Source organism: Parasteatoda tepidariorum, chromosome 1, assembly GCF_043381705.1.
Source record: "Parasteatoda tepidariorum isolate YZ-2023 chromosome 1, CAS_Ptep_4.0, whole genome shotgun sequence".
Taxonomy (NCBI): domain Eukaryota; kingdom Metazoa; phylum Arthropoda; class Arachnida; order Araneae; family Theridiidae; genus Parasteatoda; species Parasteatoda tepidariorum.
In genome coordinates this window covers 52,817,266-52,836,132 of record NC_092204.1, presented here as the reverse complement: position 1 = coordinate 52,836,132, position 18,867 = coordinate 52,817,266, and the positions used below count along the sequence as shown (strand labels likewise).

Here is an 18,867-nt window from a genome sequence, read left to right as displayed (position 1 = left end):
ATNATATATATATAAACCTTTTGATCAACAACATTCCGTATCAATTTTATACAAATATTTCCTTTAAATTGTTTACCTCTATAACAAATCAATAAACAATTTCAAATGTAAATATTTTCTTAAAGAAATAAATAATATTACGGAAACCTTAAAATTCTAACTTATATCTTACATGGAAATGTTAAACTTGTTTCACCAAGAAATTAGTGTTATTTGATGTTTTAAGATATTAGATAACGAAAAAGCTATCTTAGGTTGTTTATGAAACATTTAGCTATAATAATAATGATGGAGATATTTTTCATCCAAGTTTTCATTGTGGATATAAAAGATAAACACCACCAGTTACGTTTTGCGCTGCGGTGAAGCACAATTGTTGACTTTAAATTCAATTGGAAAATATTGTATAGACTGTTCGTTTCTAAGACATTGAACATAATTCTTTCAGTAAATTCAAAACATTTAGAGCTAAGCATTCTGTGATAATGTTAAAAACTTCTCAAAGCAAAAATCTCATAATCATAGCAAAAATATACTTCGCACTAAATTTTTAAAAAAATGCTTCGTTACATGATAAAAATTCGTGTTTAAAAGAATAAAAATTATCAATTTGTTTTTTTTTCCCCAACCGTAGAGTGCAAACTTGAATGTAAACAAAGTAGTTAATTGTTAGAGAGTCTTCACGCGAGATAATAAATTATACAAACATACCTTCAACGGTTTATGCAGTTAGAAAAACTAGCAGTATGATACAACAAAATTAGGTTTAAGTATATTTGGTTAATAAAATCATCGCCGTAAACATAAACCCCCGGAACTGCGAAAGCAGTTCCGGGGGTTGGTGAGCTCCAGCGAGCAGGGGGCGAAGCCTCCTAGTTGTAAATATTAATTTATTTTTGTAAGAAAAATAACTTTCAAAAAAATTATTCATTGTGCTTTTAGTTTTTCACGTTTAAATGATTGGAATTTTATGATCATTGGCCACATATCTTTGCCTTCTGCTTCAATATCCTAAAATATAAACTTTGAAAAACTGCTATCCTATCATAGTATAATCTCCTCCTTCTCAACATAAATAAGAACTCTTAATGGAAATAATAGACACACATCTTCACTAATACCGTTTACTATCTTTATTTCTTCGTCTGACATGAAAAGCTTCTTTCTTATTTTCGTTATCATAGGAAAAAAACATTGCTCTAATTATTCTTATTAAATACTATGAAATCAAATGCGTGTTTTAGAAAATGAATACAGCTCAAAATACGTACTTAGAATGGTTTTTCAAAGCTATTTCGCCAAGGAAAATTTTAAAAATGTACAGTTTAAGTAATTTACATTTGAAACAGAGCTATAATTTTAAACTATATATAGGCAAATAACTTAAATATTTTATTGGTTATTAAACTCTTTTAATAGTCGCGGAATAGCCTGGTCGGTAGGGCGCTGGGCCCATGTCCGAGAGTTCGTGGGTTCGAACCCCGCCGGCCGAAGACTCCCCGTGTAGTAAAGTGACTGATGCACGTTAAATCTGTCGAGTCGCATAAGTCCTCCATGTTCCCATAGCAAATCAATACCTCTGGGGGTACTGGATTGGAGATCGATCGTTCTCTGATTCAGGTCAAAATTGCGATCTGTGGATGAATGAATGGGTCCGCCCTATAAACGGGTGTGACGTATGGTGTGGCAGAAGTCGAATTCTTGGCCATAGATGGCTCCACTGGAAAACAAGAACTATCTAAACAGGCATACGTCAACAACAATAGTCGCCCATTGGCGCCACTTTCCCACTTAGATGAAAATTATCAAAATCACTGCCTTATACTCAGTCTCTGCAAATTTTCATGAGCCCAGATAATGCAGTTTGGGAGTATGCTTCTAAATATTGGAAAGTTAGATCACAAAAGCTTTTCATTTTCAAAAAACTGTAGCTTTTTTCCATTTGGACGTTTTGCGTTGTTTTCAGAATAAGCATGAAAAGTGCTTGCTACAGATAAGCTAAACTTGACCTAACAGTCATGAATAACTGCTCCAAACTCACAGCAGTTATGAAAATAGCATATTATTCGCAAATCAGCATAATTTCATGTAACGACGGAGCCTTCAAAAAACAGCCTTGAGAAAAGAAAGACACAACAAAAAATCCGTCCTTTCATAGTTCAACTCAGTTTTAACAACGAGGAATTTCTCTTTATTTTTCCTAACTTTTTTTAAACACTAAGCATAATCATTACGGGGCAAAGTTCTAGACCTAGAGGTCGGAGTGGCTGGGTATAAAGCAAATATCAGAAGCAACTTTTCGAATAATCTCTTCGTATTCAGAACACTAAACGATAAAATAGTCGTTAAAAATCGTAATTCGTCCAACGTAAATTTTATACCACTATTACAAATTTATAGAGCTATTCATAACCTCTTAAAAACAATTTTGATTTTGAAGTCTTTTCAAAAATGACTGATTTTTAAAAAGGAAAAATATGCTAAGTAATTTAGGCAACGATATCACATTACGAATTTATTTAGATTCGTTAACACATTCTTTAAAAAAGCCGAAAAATTTTTATAAGAGAAATTTAAAAAAATGAATAAAATGCAACGTCTATTTTTTAAATAGTTATGCTTATTTTCTTAAATAGTTATGTCCATTTTCTTAAACGCGAATGAATTTTGAACTCAAGTTATCAAAACATGCTTCTTAATCTGGGTCCATTTTCTTAAACACGCATTTTGAGCTGTGTTCATTTTGAGCTGTGTTCATATTTGCTAAAATCTTTAAAAAGTTTACTTGTTTAAAAGCGCAAAAAGTTTTGATAGTCATTAAAATGCTTTCGTAATAGACGGCACAATACGATTCTTCACCTTTTTTACTATAATCAACAATTCTACTCTGTCAAGTATTTAGTAAAATCATTGACACTCGAAACTGAAGTATCTAAATTTCTATCACCACTAAAAAATAACACTCATTTTATGTGATTATATAGGTTTAAAAGCACTTTTGCCACATAGAGGACTGCTATTTACACTCGTTTGTACTAGAATAAAAAGACACTTGTTTGAATTTGCTTATTCCTCGTAATAATTTTGTCAAAAATACAAAGCAAAAATTTCGTAATTATAATAAATTCACTAAAAGAGTCAAACAACTTAGAAGCATTGAAAAAAAACTTTAAAAAATTGTTTCCCATCAGAGCTTTAAATTTATAACGCGAAATGTAAATTTGAAGCTAAAACACTGGAGATACTAATATGATTTTTACAACTATCACTCTGACTTATTTCTTGTCTTAAACACTTATTGATTTATATGTAAAAGCTCCTTCTGAACAATATTTTCCTTTTTTCGGGGAAATCGACCTTGAATCGAATTAAACAGTTTAAAAACATTGAAAAAGAAACTAAACAAATTTTTATCATCAAATTTGAAACGCGAAATATAAATTTGAAACATACGCATACTAATACGATATTGACTACTATTGTTCTGACTTATTTCTTGTCTTAAGCGCTTATTGATTCATATTTAAAAACTCCCCTTGCAAAATATTCCCATTTTTTCTCGTAAATTGATCTTTAGCTTCTTATGATTGGTAAAGTCATAAAAAGGCTTACTTAGCATGACATTCTCAATGCTTTTATTACCATAAAAATTCTTTAGTAATAGACGAGATAAAGCGATTCTTCATTTTTTTAATATAATCAACTACTCTATCAATTTAATTAGATCATAGACACTCGAAACTGACACTCGAACACATGGACACTAATTTTCTAACCATCGAAAAATGGCACTCATTTGAGATGATTGTATATGTTTAAAAGCACTTATGCCGCATTGAGGAATGTTATCTAAACTCGTTTGAGTTAAAATAAAAAGAAACTAGTTTGAATTCGCTTATTTCAAGAAATAATTTTGTCAAAAATACTAAGCAAATTAATCGGTTTGCCGCAAAAGCAAAAAAAAAAAAAAAAAAAAAGCTTTATGTAAATGTAGTTGGAACCATCAATGCTTCCACTTATCTGAACATTTCTTAATAATGTCTCTTCACTAAAAAGAGTTAAACAGCAAATAAACATTGGGAAAAAGAAAACCAAAAAAAATTTGTTTTCCATCAGAGCTTTAAATTTACAACGCGAAATATAAATTTAACTAATATAGTATTTACAACTATTGTTCTGACTTATTTCTTGTCTTAAACGCTGATTGATTCATATTTAAAATCACCCCTAGCAAAATATTCCCATTTTTTTCTCGTACATCAAATCTTGAGTTTCTTATAATTGGTGAAATCATAAAAAGGCTCACTTAACGTGACATTGTCAATGTTTTTATTGCTATAAAAATTCTTCAGTAATAGACGGCATAAAGCGATTCTTCACCTCTTTTAGCTACAATCAACAGTTCTACTCTGTCAATTTAGTCAGATCGCAGACACTCAGGACTGACGCATCTGGATTCCTCACCATTAAAAAATGGCAATAATTTGTGATGATTGCATAGGTATGAGAGCACTTTTTCCGCACACAGGACTTCCTATTTAAACTCGTTTATGCAAAAATAAAAAAGACATTTGCCTGCATTTTCTTATTTCTCGAAGTGATCTCGTCGAAAAGACAAAGCAAATGAATCGGTTTGTTGTGAAAGCTAAAGAAAAAAAAAAATGTCTGCTATTTGCACGGGGAAAAAAAGTTTTTCAAAAAAATCCTATAATTTTCTCAAGCAATTTTTTTTTTATCCAGTCATTTTGCAACCATCAAAGCTCAAACGTTTTATCACTAAGTTGTAAAAAAAACAAAAAAAAAATTGTTTACTCTAAAAGAAAGTATTATTTCCGCTGCTGTTATGGTTTTCCGGACTAACATAAAAGAGATTTCAAAAATATTCAACTACCTAAATCTGAAGAAAGTAAACATTCTACATTTAGAAGTCAAAATAGTAGTTATTATCCCTCCATTGTTCTATATGGGAGTCGTTGCCTCTTTGATAACCATCTACCTTAATTGCTTCACTAAGAAATGCACATGTGGAAAAAATCTCAAGACTTTGGTAGGACCACACGGTAGATTCAATTTTGTGAAAAATAACAAACTAAAAAACTTTAGTCCACAGCGACAATTTTAGAGGAAAAAATATATAATTTTAGAGAAAAAAAAGGGCTTAATTTGAAAGGAAATAAGACAATAAATTGCTTGATTAAAATAATTAATTTCTCTCAATTCTGTAATTGAATTAGTTGAAAAAACTTAATCAAAATACATCAATCTCATTCAAATATAGATTTAGTGAAGTAATTTTTTTGTTATTAAATTATTAATAGTTTAATTTAAGTACAAAATAATATTTCATTAATTTGAAGCAACTAAATTTGTGTCTATTATAATTTCCGCTTAAATGAAGTGAAGTAAAAAGTTTAAAAAAAATTAATATCTTCTCAGAGAAGAAAATGATTGCTTAAAAACTCATTTAAAATATTGTAATTTATTCCAGTTTCCAGTTGTAGAGCTTAGGAAATGAAAGATTTTTAGTGAAATTTTTGAAATAATTGAGATTTTTCTGAGAAAGATCTCATCTCAGTCTATAATTTATTCTGTCTTTAAATTTAACAAATATTAATCTATGAAGGTATAAAACAGCAATTTAATTTTTTTATAAAGTAATTTAAAGTGCTTTCGGCAACGGTCTACGAGTATCCATTGAAAACCTCTCTTTTGATAGCAAACTATGACGCCAGAAGGGTTATGACTATGACACGAGCAGTTTAAATGATTGTTAGGGATTTATAAAATATGCTAAATAGAAACTGGCGAACATAAATGCTTTAAATATGATTATCTCCCATTCATTAAAATGTCCCTTAAAAACATTAATCAAAACTCAATTCTTCAATTAAATTAAATTCCTTTTCTAACAATTTAGAAGGTAAAGGAAATAGAACAGACACGTAAAATAGACAATAAATAAATTAAATAAATAAAAAACAATTATGTTTCATTTAGAGATGTTTTTTTTATGTAAAAATTTAATGGGAAAATATCAACATAAACAGTCTTACTCTGTGGATGAACTCTAAAACTTAAGCAAATTTTTGAAGTTATACTTCTTATGCGACTTCCAACAAGGTTGCGTTAAACCTTTAACACTACATTTTTATTGGCCGGGAAATCACGTGGTTGGATCCAGTTTTCCCTCATTCATTTCCATATTGTTTTGGTTCTCACTAGCATAAAAATAATAAAAGTCATAAAAGCATTGTTTTTCTATAAATATTTTTTTAGTTTGTTTTGATACACATATAATTTAATAGGGTAGTATTTTTTATTTTCAAATTTAGTGGATAACAATTGTAAAAAATGAGTGAAAACAATCCCACGGACAATGCGACGGATTTAAGGTTATATCAAGGTACGTGTCTTGTGAATATCAATTGATTGTTAGGGTTTTCTCTTCTGAAATTACATTATGACTCATTCACATACATTATTAATACAAATACATTTTCCAGGGCGAGACGATGAGGCAACCACAAGCACTTCCACTGGTTCAAGAGGTCCATGAGGGAAAAATGCACAATATTAACGTGATTACAGAGAACGGAACCTAGCGGAGCAGGAAAAAGAGTCGTTGAATAGAACTAGTGATCCTTCTACGACTGCTGATTCTTCTACAATTAACGTCGCAGGTTGCGAAGTTTAACTTCTTCCGCGCGGAGGGACTCCACGCACTATTTTTTTTTTTATTATTATTTTTTCAGCAAGTTTACCTCATTTTAAAAAATTCTGAAACTACGTTTAGTGCGAGATCTTATTAACTTAGTGCGAAAAAGAATTATAAAAACCTGAAACGGGAGGAAAAATTTTGAATTGTAAGGTATACAGTTTTTTCCATCATTTTAAAGGATATAACTTTGAAAATGGCAAAATACAAAATTTGATCGAACTAGATGGAATAGTTCCCGAGAAACCGACTTTTGAAAAATACGGCTTCTTTATAATTCTATTTCTCAGGAAGTATTGGACCGATTTAACTGAAATTCTGCATTTTGACAATGAAACATTAAATTTTAAAAAAATAATAATAATGTAAAAAATTGTATATCTTAAAATTAAAAAAAAAAATTTTTACCATTATTAAACAAAATTATAAAAAATGACTAATATTTACTAAAAGTTACGTTTTGCATAAAATTATCTTTAACAAATTTTAAAATTGTGTGCGAAAATTTTCTATTCGCTTAAAAAGTTCTCGAGATATGGCGAAATAAACAGAAAATAAAATTAACATTAACGGGTCCAAACTAGGAGGCCATATTTCCTAGATTAGGGCTACTCCCTATATTATCGGGATCAAAAATCAGAATCCGTCAAAAAAAGAAGGAAAAAAAGTATGTTTATTCAGAGAAAGTACATTTTTGCATCTCATTTTGTAACTTAAATGTCGTCTGAACTAATTAATTAGCATATTTGAAGTGAACCCCCAAGCCATTGAGGTTAACCATCCAAATCAGACCATTAACCCCCTCACGTTTTGTGCTATAGAACGTGAAAATACGGTTTTTAGATCAAAAGTTATTCAATGTGAACTTTTTATTTTACGTACTGTACATTGTATAGTTTTTTATTTTTATTATTTTAAACAGTTGAGATTGCGTTACAATGCTACCAACAAAAAATAATTTTTTTTTAAAAAAATGTTTTTCTTTTTCCTCAGTGATAAGTATCATCAATAAGTAATAATAACCCTTCGTTTTTTCCCCAATACATCGTCTTTACTTCTTTAGGGAAATATAATTTATAACACATTGTACAATTTTTATCATTTTTAATAGTCAAGATTAAATGACACTTCTGACAACAAAAAGCAAATGATAAAAATTGAAAAGCTCATTTATTTATTGCTTTTAGCACTCATAAAATGTATAGTATGATCTGCCAATGAGTAACACTTTTTTTCTTCAATCTAAAACTTTTCTCTGCTTCTTTAGAAAGATACAACGCAAGATACATTGTATAATTTTTTTCTATTTATTACTTTAAATAGTCAAGATTAAGCGACAATACCGTCAACAAAAATCGGACTTTTCGTTTAATTTTTGTTTTTTAGCAATCGTGAAATGGAAAGTATCATTCATCAACAGGTGCCATACGCTCATTTGATGCTTTATGAGGCGTGAAAAAAGGGAATTTGAAGATTATTGATGAAAACTTCTTTTTTGAAGAAACCGAATCGTACCAACAGCCAAAAATATTATCTGGTAGGATTGAAACAGGATACAATGACAGATAAAATTACACGTTTTACCTGAAAGCTTTAGGAATTCTTAGAAGAAAAATCGTTTAACAATTACGTCTTAAAATATTCACAAACAGACTAAGCTCTGAAAAAAAAAGCTCTTTGTCTTATGGCCTTTTTGTATTTTAATAACTAAACAACGGTGTTCTAGTCATTCATGCATTTGATTACTTTGGTAGGTGAAGCTAAGTAGTAAAAGATTTAAGAAACGAAATGTCACCTGAATCCACTTTAAGTAGAGGGTGTTATCAAAACTAATGAGGCTTGGAGTTTCTGATTTGTTGGTTCCTCAGTTCTGAAGTCCAAAGTCTATCTTTGTCCCCTCAAAGGTCTATGAGATCTGCATGAATTGACATTTTTTTAATATTATTAATTAATTCATTCACTTGAATTATAAAAAGTGTCCCAAAAATCAAATGACACTTTTATGCAATAAATATATATAAGAAATTTTTTCTAGCGAAGAAAAAAAACAATTGAACAGCTAACAGCTCATTCAATTAAAAATAGAACGCTACTTTAAAGAACAAAACGTGACAAAACAAAGCTTTAAAGAACAAAATGTTTTGAACGATATTTTAAGCTATGTTAGTTTATTTTCGTGAAAAGTAACTATCTATTTCTGGGATCAGAATTAAACACCGATATTGTGCGATTTTATACCATAAGAACTTTTTCTTTGATTTTTTTCCCCTGAAGCCTGAAGTTTATGCAAAAAAAGTCCGGTATCCCACGTGCCTTAAAGAAAATATTCAATGTTGTATCAACGAAATCAAATAATTTTTTTATAAATCTGCTATTAAAAGTTTCGGCAGCAAAGTGCGTGTGCCAGCACACCTTACCTGCTATGCTATTCCATGTATTGCTCTACAATGCGAGTGTTTGCATAAAATAAAAACGGTTTTTGATTAAAAATCTGAGTTATCTTTGATAATTACTTCTTGCATGAAATCTGGGATATCTTGCATATTTTAAAATTATGGCATTTGATTACAATGCTTGAAAAAATAATAACAATAATAAAAAATAAAAACTTTTTCTATACGTATTTGAAAAAAAAATTTTTTTACAAATTAGAAAAACTGAATAATTTGGAACTGAAACAAAACTTAATGATGCCAAAACTTTTACCAACACTCAAATCTGCAACCGACTACATGGTAATGAATTTGATAGGTAACAGACTAGAGTCTTGACAATCAAATCTTTTACAACTATTATAAATTATTTAAACTATTCTTTGTAAATTTACTAACATAAAAAATATAATTATGAAATAAAAACTCTTAAGAACAAAAAAATTTATTAAAAAAAATAAAGGAAACTAANAATGTTTACAAATAACTCAAAAAGGCAGTAGCCATTTTATACATTTAATAATTTCACCATTATTTACAATGACGTTGTATGTGTGCAACCTTTCCATACGCAGTAAATTATGTTAGAACTAGAGCCGGCAGAAAAATCCGTTCGTTGGAACTTAAAACGCGTAGTCAGTTCACAAGTACAGTTCACAAGTACAATTCAACAGTTCACAAGTCAGTTCACAAGTACAATTCACCTATATTAGATTCCATATGTCTGCTCCTCGAGAAAGACAAATACTAGTTGGAGCTAATCTACAGCTATTTTATAAAGAACTTTTGCTTTCAAAATTTTACCAGTTAAAGCTGTTTGTGCTAACTATTTTGATTAATTTATGTTTTGTAGAACAAAAATAGACAAAGTGAAAAGGTCATCAGTACTTTGTTAAAAAAGAAATCAACAAAAATAGTTTTAAACAAAGTAGATATATTCGCCACTGATCGGCTAGTTAAAATTCTGTCCGCGGGCCGGATAAAATCTTCCGGCGGGCCACAGTTGGCCCGCGGGTCGTAGTTTCCCCATCCCTGGTCTTGACAATCAAATCTTTTGCAACTATTATAAATTATTTAAACTACTCTTTGTAAATTTACTAACATTAAAAATATAATTATGAAATAAAAACTCTTAAGAACAAAAAAATTTATAAAAAAAAAATAAAGGAAACTAAATTGATATTTTCTAACACAAAGTTCAAGTTCGTATTTTAATTATTATCACATATGTCATATAATAATTACATACACATTCTTTTATGTCTAATTACATACATCTATATGCATGCTTTTATATGTATGCAAAATGTACATTTAATTCATAATCCGCTATAAATTTAGTTCTGAGATCCGGCTCCATTCCCTTTTATGATTTGAATTAGCCTAAAGGTTTAATTTCAAAATGTCCGAAATCTAAACCGCTAAATTCTTATATAAATAGCTAAATTAACTTAGGAAACAAAAGGAAATATTACTAAGTGATTCAAAAGTTAAAAGTAAATTCATGTCTTAATAGCAGTTTAACTTAATTTTAAAGCAAGCCTCTGACATTCAAGTCTACTGCCTACAGGCTTAAATTAAGTCAATGGAAAACATCAAAAGTATTAAACTTGAACCAACACGGAAAATATAAACTCAATCGTAAATGGAATTTCTGAAGAGATTCCTTTATTCGTCGTTATACACCAAAAAAGAGTAACGATGCAAATTTGAATACCAAGCCCATCAGACGAAGATGCAAAATGCGGTCAGGAACGGTCGTTACCAGTCCGCAAGGACAACAGGAAGTGAAATTTCATTTCATATTTCCTCTCCAGCTCGACCAAGAAGAATACATGCACAGTTATTTGAAAAAAAATTTTAAGGGCAGAATCATCTCAAAAAGATACTCGTCGCCTTACCTTCCTGACCTTTGACTCGAACCCGTGGATGGAGGTTACTAAAAGCAGGTTTTGGGTTACATTTAAAGCACCTACTCCTTTTATTTCGTTTTTTTATGCTACTTAACCCGAGGAAATAATAGAACGATTTATGCATCTAATCACTGAAACCGTTATGCGAAGACAATATCTAGTATACAGGAATGGTTTTTTAAACCACATCTCTTACTGGAATTGTAGAATCACGCCGTCTCGGGTAGCGCAGTCGTTTGTTGTTTTAAATGTTGCCGTTTTCGGCTTCCAGGAACGGTTCATTCAAAAGTAAATTAACTTCTGGGCTTAGGAAAATTTATCTTTAATTGATGCCTGATACCGTGAGAAAAACGTCTAAAAAATTGCTGTTTATGGCTCAATTTAATAGCATGTTAATGAAACACGCCATCAGTGCAATTTCTTCTTTAACCTTTTCTCTACAGAATTATAGAGGAATATTGTACAAAAATGTTTTACTGTTCCAAATTTCTATTTTGCTCCCATAAGTCACAAGAAGATAAACAAAATATGAACTATATTATCAGGGGGCTAATAGTTATAGGTACACATACGTGTACCTTTGGTTTAATCAAAGTAAAAGAACATAAATAGTTCACATGTTCAATTGCACCTGTTATATGTTAAATTGTAAAGTAGGAACATACATATTTTTATGTTATGGTCAATTTAAATACAATAAATGAATTTAATAATTATTAAGAAAAAAAAATTTAAAAAAATCTAAATAAAAAGTAATATTTTTAAAAACCACGTTTTTGTAGTGGAGAATAATAATTAAAAAACAAAAATTTGAAAAACGAAAAACGTGGGGTGCATGAAATACATAACAGTAATGTTATATTAGTGTGTGTATGTGTGCTCATGAGAATATGTGTATGTATATCTGTTATTGTAATTGTATCTGAATGTGGATGTGGAATATGTTTGTGTCTATGCATGTGCATGAGGATGTTTATGAGGATGTGTATGTGGCTGTGCATGTGTATGAGTAAGAAAATGTGTATATGTACTGTTATGTATTTCATGCGCACCACGTTTTTCGTTTTCCAAATTTTTGTTTTTTCATTATTATTCTCCACTACAAAAACGTGGTTTTTAAAAATATTACTCTTTATTTAGATTTTTTTAAATTTTTTTTTATACTCACTTCCAAAATCTCAATTTTTCACTCACTGTACACAAAACTTTTCAACTGACATGTGACACTAATTTGAAATAATCGAATCGACAACAAAAGACAATCTCGAAAATATAAATTTTTCTTTAATTTTAATTTTATTTTACTTTGTATGTCTTTTTTCTCTTCATTTTCATGCATTGTCATCCAATTCTGAACTATGTGCCAAATTTGAAGTCTGTAGTTAGTCGGGAAGTTAGTTTAAAATCGATTACAAAATTCCACCCGAACAGACATACACGAAGGCAAGTTGATATAAACGTGGTAAAAAATACATAGTTTTATCGAATTTTTAAACAATACTGCATTTAATTGAAGTTTCAAAACTATTTAATTATGCAAACCACGAAAAAGAAGTAATTATTGTAAAGAATCTAACATTTTTTTTTTTTAAATTCTAATTCTTTGAGGCGAAAATTTCAAAATTATGGGAAAAAAAGCACAAAAAGTTAAAGTAAAAAGTATGTATGCACCTTAACATAAATAAAACAATTAATTAAAATACACATACGAATATTAATCGTCACTAATGTAAATCGCTATTGTCCGACTTGTGTACATAATTTTACACTATTATAAATTAGTCTGACTCCCATTTAAAAAATTCAAGCAAAATATAGCTGCATTTTGTGAAATTGTCAACGCAATAACTTTTTTGATTTTTAATGTTTTTCCTACTTGAATTGCAAAAACAGAAGGTGTCGAAAAAACTCTAATTATGTAAAAAAAGACATCCACACAAAAAAAAAGTGGAGGCGCCGGGTATCGATCCCGGTACCTCTCGCATGCTAAGCGAGCGCTCTACCATCTGAGCTACGCCCCCGACGGACATGACAGGATTTTAAAATTTTAAATAACAAATCTTTCCTTTTCTTACAAAATAGGTTATTTAAATTTTTTTTATTTTTTTATCTTGGAATAAAGTTAACATTTTAAAAAAATGTAGAGAAACTTCTAGTTATGCAATTCGGACATATAACATTAACTGAGTTTTTATTTTCCATCATTTATGCAATTATAAAGATTGCGATTTACTTTAATAATGATTTAAATTTAGTCTAGCTCAATAAAATCAATTTTAATATAATTCAGGGCCCACTAATGATTCTCGTAATTTTGAAAAAATAAAGTACTAGATATTTTTTCTTAAAATGACTTAAATTTTTCCTTAGAATTATTAAAAGTTTTATGCATTTTTAAATTAAAAATTCGGGTACTAGATAAACAAATTATATTTTCACCTAGCTTCTTAATTTTTTTCTATTTTCTTCTTTTACTTTAAATCATGAGTTCGTGATTTTACAAACTAACTTTCTGTATTCATCTACAAAACCCCTATAATTTCCAGAGTTTTCCATTGACAAAAAAATATTATAAATTTAGAAAAAACCTAAACTTCTAATTTTTCTTCAAATTTTTAAACTTTATGTGTTTGGTAATGCTCACAGGATGTTTTTGCTCACAAGTTTATTTAATCGAATATTAANTTTTTTTCTTAAAATGACTTAAATTTTTCCTTAGAATTATTAAAAGTTTTATGCATTTTTAAATTAAAAATTCGGGTACTAGATAAACAAATTATATTTTCACCTAGCTTCTTAATTTTTTTCAATTTTCTTCTTTTACTTTAAGTCACGAGTTCGTGATTTTACAAACTAACTTTCTGTATTCATCTAATGGTAAAGGTAATTATATTTTTGTAAAAAAAAATAAAGCTCTTAAAGCTCTTTTAGAATTTTTGTAAAACGAAATTAATTGGAAAAGGATTTCACAAAAAGTTTAAATACTTCTGAATGTAGGGTATGTTTTGGATAATTAAGTTAAACTCTGGTTTTATGGAATCAGCAAAGATTGAGAATACTTGAACCACAGTCGCCATGTTAAAAACATTAACAAAAATAATGAAGTGACGCCATCTATTAAAGTTTCTAAGAACTGTTTTGGTGTAACTAGTCGATTTCATAAATCTTATTATTGTAAACAAAACATTATCATTGCAATAATGCAGAAACATTCTGCGGTATGCTTTCAGAATTTAGATAAAATGATATAAAACTAACATACATATTTTGTTTTATAGTTTTTGAATTTTTGTGAATTTTATGCAATTTAACATAATTAATTATAAGTAATTACAAGTAAACTTAAATGAAATAAAATATTACAATTAAAGAACAAGAATAAATTAGCTGAATTAATAATTTCAAAAATATAATAATAATATTGTTAGTAAATATAATGAAATTATTTTGTAGAAATAGAGATATTCTGAAAAAATAGAAATATTTATAAGCTGTATAATGTTTAACAAAGTATTGTACTGACTATTAACTACAATTATTAAGACTTTTTTTTGTCAAAAATGAAATCTATAACTAATATTAAATTATTCAGTTTCGGCTGTTCCATTTACGTATATTTGAGTGATTAAAAATTTATCTAGATAATGCTATAACAAATCATATTAATGTTTGATAACAAATTAGTAATTTAAACTACTGATAAGATTATTACTAATAAGCTAATTATAATGTAACTAAGTAATGTATTAATAAGCAACAAAATTTTAATTATATTTAAAAATAATAAACTATTAAATTTTCATTTCAATTAGTTTAAATAATATGAAATAAAATATTAATCAGATATAAACAACTAAACATAGTTACCATTTGCCAGTTGTGCTAATTTAACTCTTTTTTTTTAAATGTTTTTTTTTAAATTTTGCTCATTTTTTTAACGAGGCGAAAACGAGGTTTCATAAACAAGGGGCGGAACGAACTAAAACATTACAAATAAAATATGACAATCGTAAGCTATACAAATTTTTATGCTGAAAAGCATTTAAAAGTTTTAAACTGTTAGAAAGCATCACGACAATATTATCACAAGAGGTAATAATTTTTATGAATTAAACTAACACGCTTTTAAGAATTAATACATCAGATGGCAGCACCAAATAAAATATATTCGCAATTCTAAAACTATCGAAAGTTATAACTTTTATGATCGGCCTCCATCAGCGGTAACGTGCGTTTTTATGCCTGTATATTTTACGGTTTCAAAATATATATTCACTGTTCGAGTTAATGTAAGTAATAATAATTTCTTATTCAAATAGATCAGCAGTTTTATTTGAAAACGTGTGAATATAATCTGCACACAATACTCTAGTTTTCAAATTATTTTAAGTTTAATAAAAAAGGAAATCAGAAATGATAGTGCAAAAGTTAGTGTTTTAACAATTATTTTAAATGGATCCAAGTTTGACACAAATATAAATTACCAAATAAATTATTATTCTTTTTTACGTTCTAAAAAGAATAAACTGAACAACTAAATTAAAACTTTGTTTCCATATTACTGGAAAATGCATTTATTCGTTAATTTATGAACCTGATTGAAAATTATTCATAAATATATATCTTAGCCAGTGGTCGGAAGCAATGCACTACAAGTAGCAAAACTACTGTAGTCGCTATTTTCTTCCGTGATTTGTAGTGCAGTGAGCTACTTTTTAAAATAAGTAGTGTAGCGAGTAAGTACGAAACAAAAAAACAATTATCTGTAGGGATTCCTGGCTTTTAATGTTAGTTAAATAAAGAAACAACGTTCAAACTCAAAAAATTTTCGAATCTGATTGGTGCAAATCCTTCGCGAACCCGTCAACGTAACACAATGAGAATGCTTTTGAGGCCGAGTGTTAATAAGATCTACCGTCTGATGCTCGGAAAAAATCGTACGAAATCGGTCAAGTTGTTCCTGAGAAATCGTATTTTAAATATCTAACTTTTTTAAAAATTCGATTTCACAGGAACTATAAAGTACATTTTTGTGTCTGATTTCGTAACGTAAAATATTGTCTGCGCTAATTAATTAGCATATTTTCGGTTACCCACTCAAACCATAAAGATTGAGAATTAGAACGTGAAGATCATCCGACCATTAGATCAAAAGTTATTCAGAGTGGTCCGTTTTTTTTATTTTCGCACTGTACTTTTTTTCTTGGAGGATATAAAAACGCCTTGATCACTTAAATTAAAAATATTTCTCAAATCACTGTCGAGAAAAGCATAGAGTTAGAAAGTTTAAAGAACAAATTCTTAAAAACTACTTCAGAATAAAGAACTATTTCATACAAACATGAATTAAAACTTCTTAATATCTCTTCTTATTTAACCAAGCCAATTTTTGATTCAAAATCATTTCGAATATTGGTGAGAATCAAGTTCTGCAGTTAAGTTTGTCTTCCAAAAGTAACAAAGTAGTGACTACATTTTGAAAGCAATTTTTAGTAGCTACATTTAACGAAAAGTAGTTGTAATAAACTGCAAAAAAAATGTAGTTTTTCCGACCACTAGTCATAGCACTAGGCCATTACTCCATAAAATAACAAACCATCAGATGGCAGCACCAGGTGACAAAAAATGAATAGCTTGAAAATCTCCAAATTGATAGTGCTGTCATCTGCATGTTAATTACTGAAACTTAGTATAAAAAACAGGTAATTTAACTAAAGTTTTTTTTTCTTAGCTTAAAAAACTCATCCTTTCAAAAATGTCTTTAGCTTAAGTAGTCATATTTATCACAAATACTAAAAATTTTAACTCTTAAACAAATAATATTGAAAATTGGAACATACGAATTTAATCTCTGTTAACTTTAGGCAACCTGAATATCCAGAAAATTGGTTTAAAAAAATTTATTTTATAATTGTTTTATATTTAGCTTTTCCAAAAAGTTTCGACAATTTTGAAAACGTTCATTATACTTTCTCAATTTAATCGCTTAAATTTTAAGTAAGTTCTTGCTCATTAATGTTAATGCTCTTGAGTGTTTACCACAAGGTAAAATAAAGTTTTCGAAACTAATAAAAAAAAAAAATAGTGCGTGAAGACACTCCGCGCGGAAGAAGTTAAACTTCGCAACCTGCGACGTTAATTGTAGAAGAATCAGCAGTCGTAGATGGATCACTAGTTCTATTCAACGACTCTTTTTCCTGCTCCGCTTGCTTCCGTGCTCTGTAATCACGGTAATATTGTGCATTTTTCCCTCGTGGACCACTTGAACCAGTGGAAGTGCTTGTGGTTGCCTCATCGCTTCGCCCTGGAAAGTGTATTTGTATTAAAAATGTATGTGAATCCGTCATAATGTAATTTCAGAAGCGAAAACCTAACAATCAATTCACAAGAGACGTACCTTGACATAACCTTAAATCCGTCGCATTGTCCGTGGGATTGTTTGCACTCATTTCTTACAATTTTTATCCACTAAATTTGAAAATAAAAAGTACTACCCTATTAAATTATATGTGTATCAAGTCAAACTAAAAAAATGTTTATAGAAAAACAATACTTTTATGACTTTTATTATTTTTATGCTAGTGAGAACCAAAACAATATGCAATAAAGCTGTATANTCTTATTTAAGAATAGACTAAATGATATAAAAATGTATATTAAATAAAGCTGATGTTTAAAATTACATAAAAACCTCTCTAACTTATAATTCAAAATTTTTTCGATCATTAATAAATTAAATAACAAACATATAAGGCATATCACATAAAAAGTTCGAAAATCTATGAGTATTGCAAGCATATTCCCCTCAAATCATCAATATTCTTTATTATTATTTTAAAATTTACACAGCTTGTTAGAACATGCGATTAAAAGTTAATTAGGTGCTCCGTTTGTTATTATACGCATTGGCATATAAAGATTAAAGATAGTATTGGGTAAAAATATAATTAATAGCAATCACATAAGAAGCAGAACATATAATGTACCACTAATATTTTAAATACCTTGATATTGTTTTCAAGAAATATAATCAAAGCTGGTTTAAGTGAAATTTTATTCAGTAAAAAGCTATAATTTTACAAATTCTGCATAATCTTATTATAATGCATTTCATTTTTTTTTAGCTAAATATTCTGATACAAAAAAATAAGGGAAAAAAAATTTGATTCGATTTTGAACAATATTTTTAACATGAAAGTTAATTTTAAAAAAGTAATATTTATTGACATGAAAATTAATTTTAAAAAAGTAATATTTATTAACATGAAAATTTATTTTAAAAAAGTAATTAATTTTTTTAAGAAAAAAGACTGTGTCTGACTATGTTCGATTTTGAACAATATTTTTAACATAAAAGTTAATTTTAAAAAAGTAATAATTACTAGCATGAAAATTTATTTTAAAAAAGTTATATTTATTAACATGAAAATTTATTTTAAAAAGGTAATTTATTTTTTAAAAAAAGACTGTGTCTGACTATGTTGAATGGGCTGCCAACCATTCTCTATTCACGGGCGCTATCCCATTACTGCACGGTGCGGGAGCTTTTGCCTGCTCCGTTTCCGACCTGGGCCGGTTCGCTCCGCCTTAGACAACCTGGTAGCTCCGAATTCCTCCGGTTCCACCATATCGACATCGTGCTTAATGCGGACGCCTGATCAACATAGGCGAGCGGAGGACAGAACTCCCAACCTCAAGACATCCAACAGCCTAGACCTCCAAGCAGCTGGATTACAAGACCACGCCACTGGTCCCGGTCGATTTAATAAGTTCTTAGTAGCTTTAAAAGCTGAAAAGTTCTGACATG

General features: G+C 29.0%; 2 long non-coding RNA genes and 1 other non-coding gene across 3 annotated transcripts in view; 1 reads left to right on the top strand and 2 right to left on the bottom strand.

Annotated features, from left to right (window-relative positions):
* The window catches only part of LOC139425407 (uncharacterized), a 36,179-nt gene that overhangs the window by 5,328 nt on the left and 11,984 nt on the right, over nt 1-18,867 (top strand). The gene's annotated exons all lie outside the window — the stretch shown is intronic.
* The window catches only part of LOC122269752 (uncharacterized), an 84,568-nt gene that overhangs the window by 61,808 nt on the left and 3,893 nt on the right, over nt 1-18,867 (bottom strand). Inside the window, exon 3 of the long non-coding RNA XR_006225367.2 lies at nt 8,511-8,630. This is a non-coding gene — a long non-coding RNA (uncharacterized lncRNA). The remainder of the gene's footprint in view (nt 1-8,510; nt 8,631-18,867) is intronic.
* Nucleotides 13,009-13,081, bottom strand: TRNAA-AGC (transfer RNA alanine (anticodon AGC)). Its single transcript has one exon. It is a non-coding gene; the product is annotated as a tRNA-Ala (tRNA).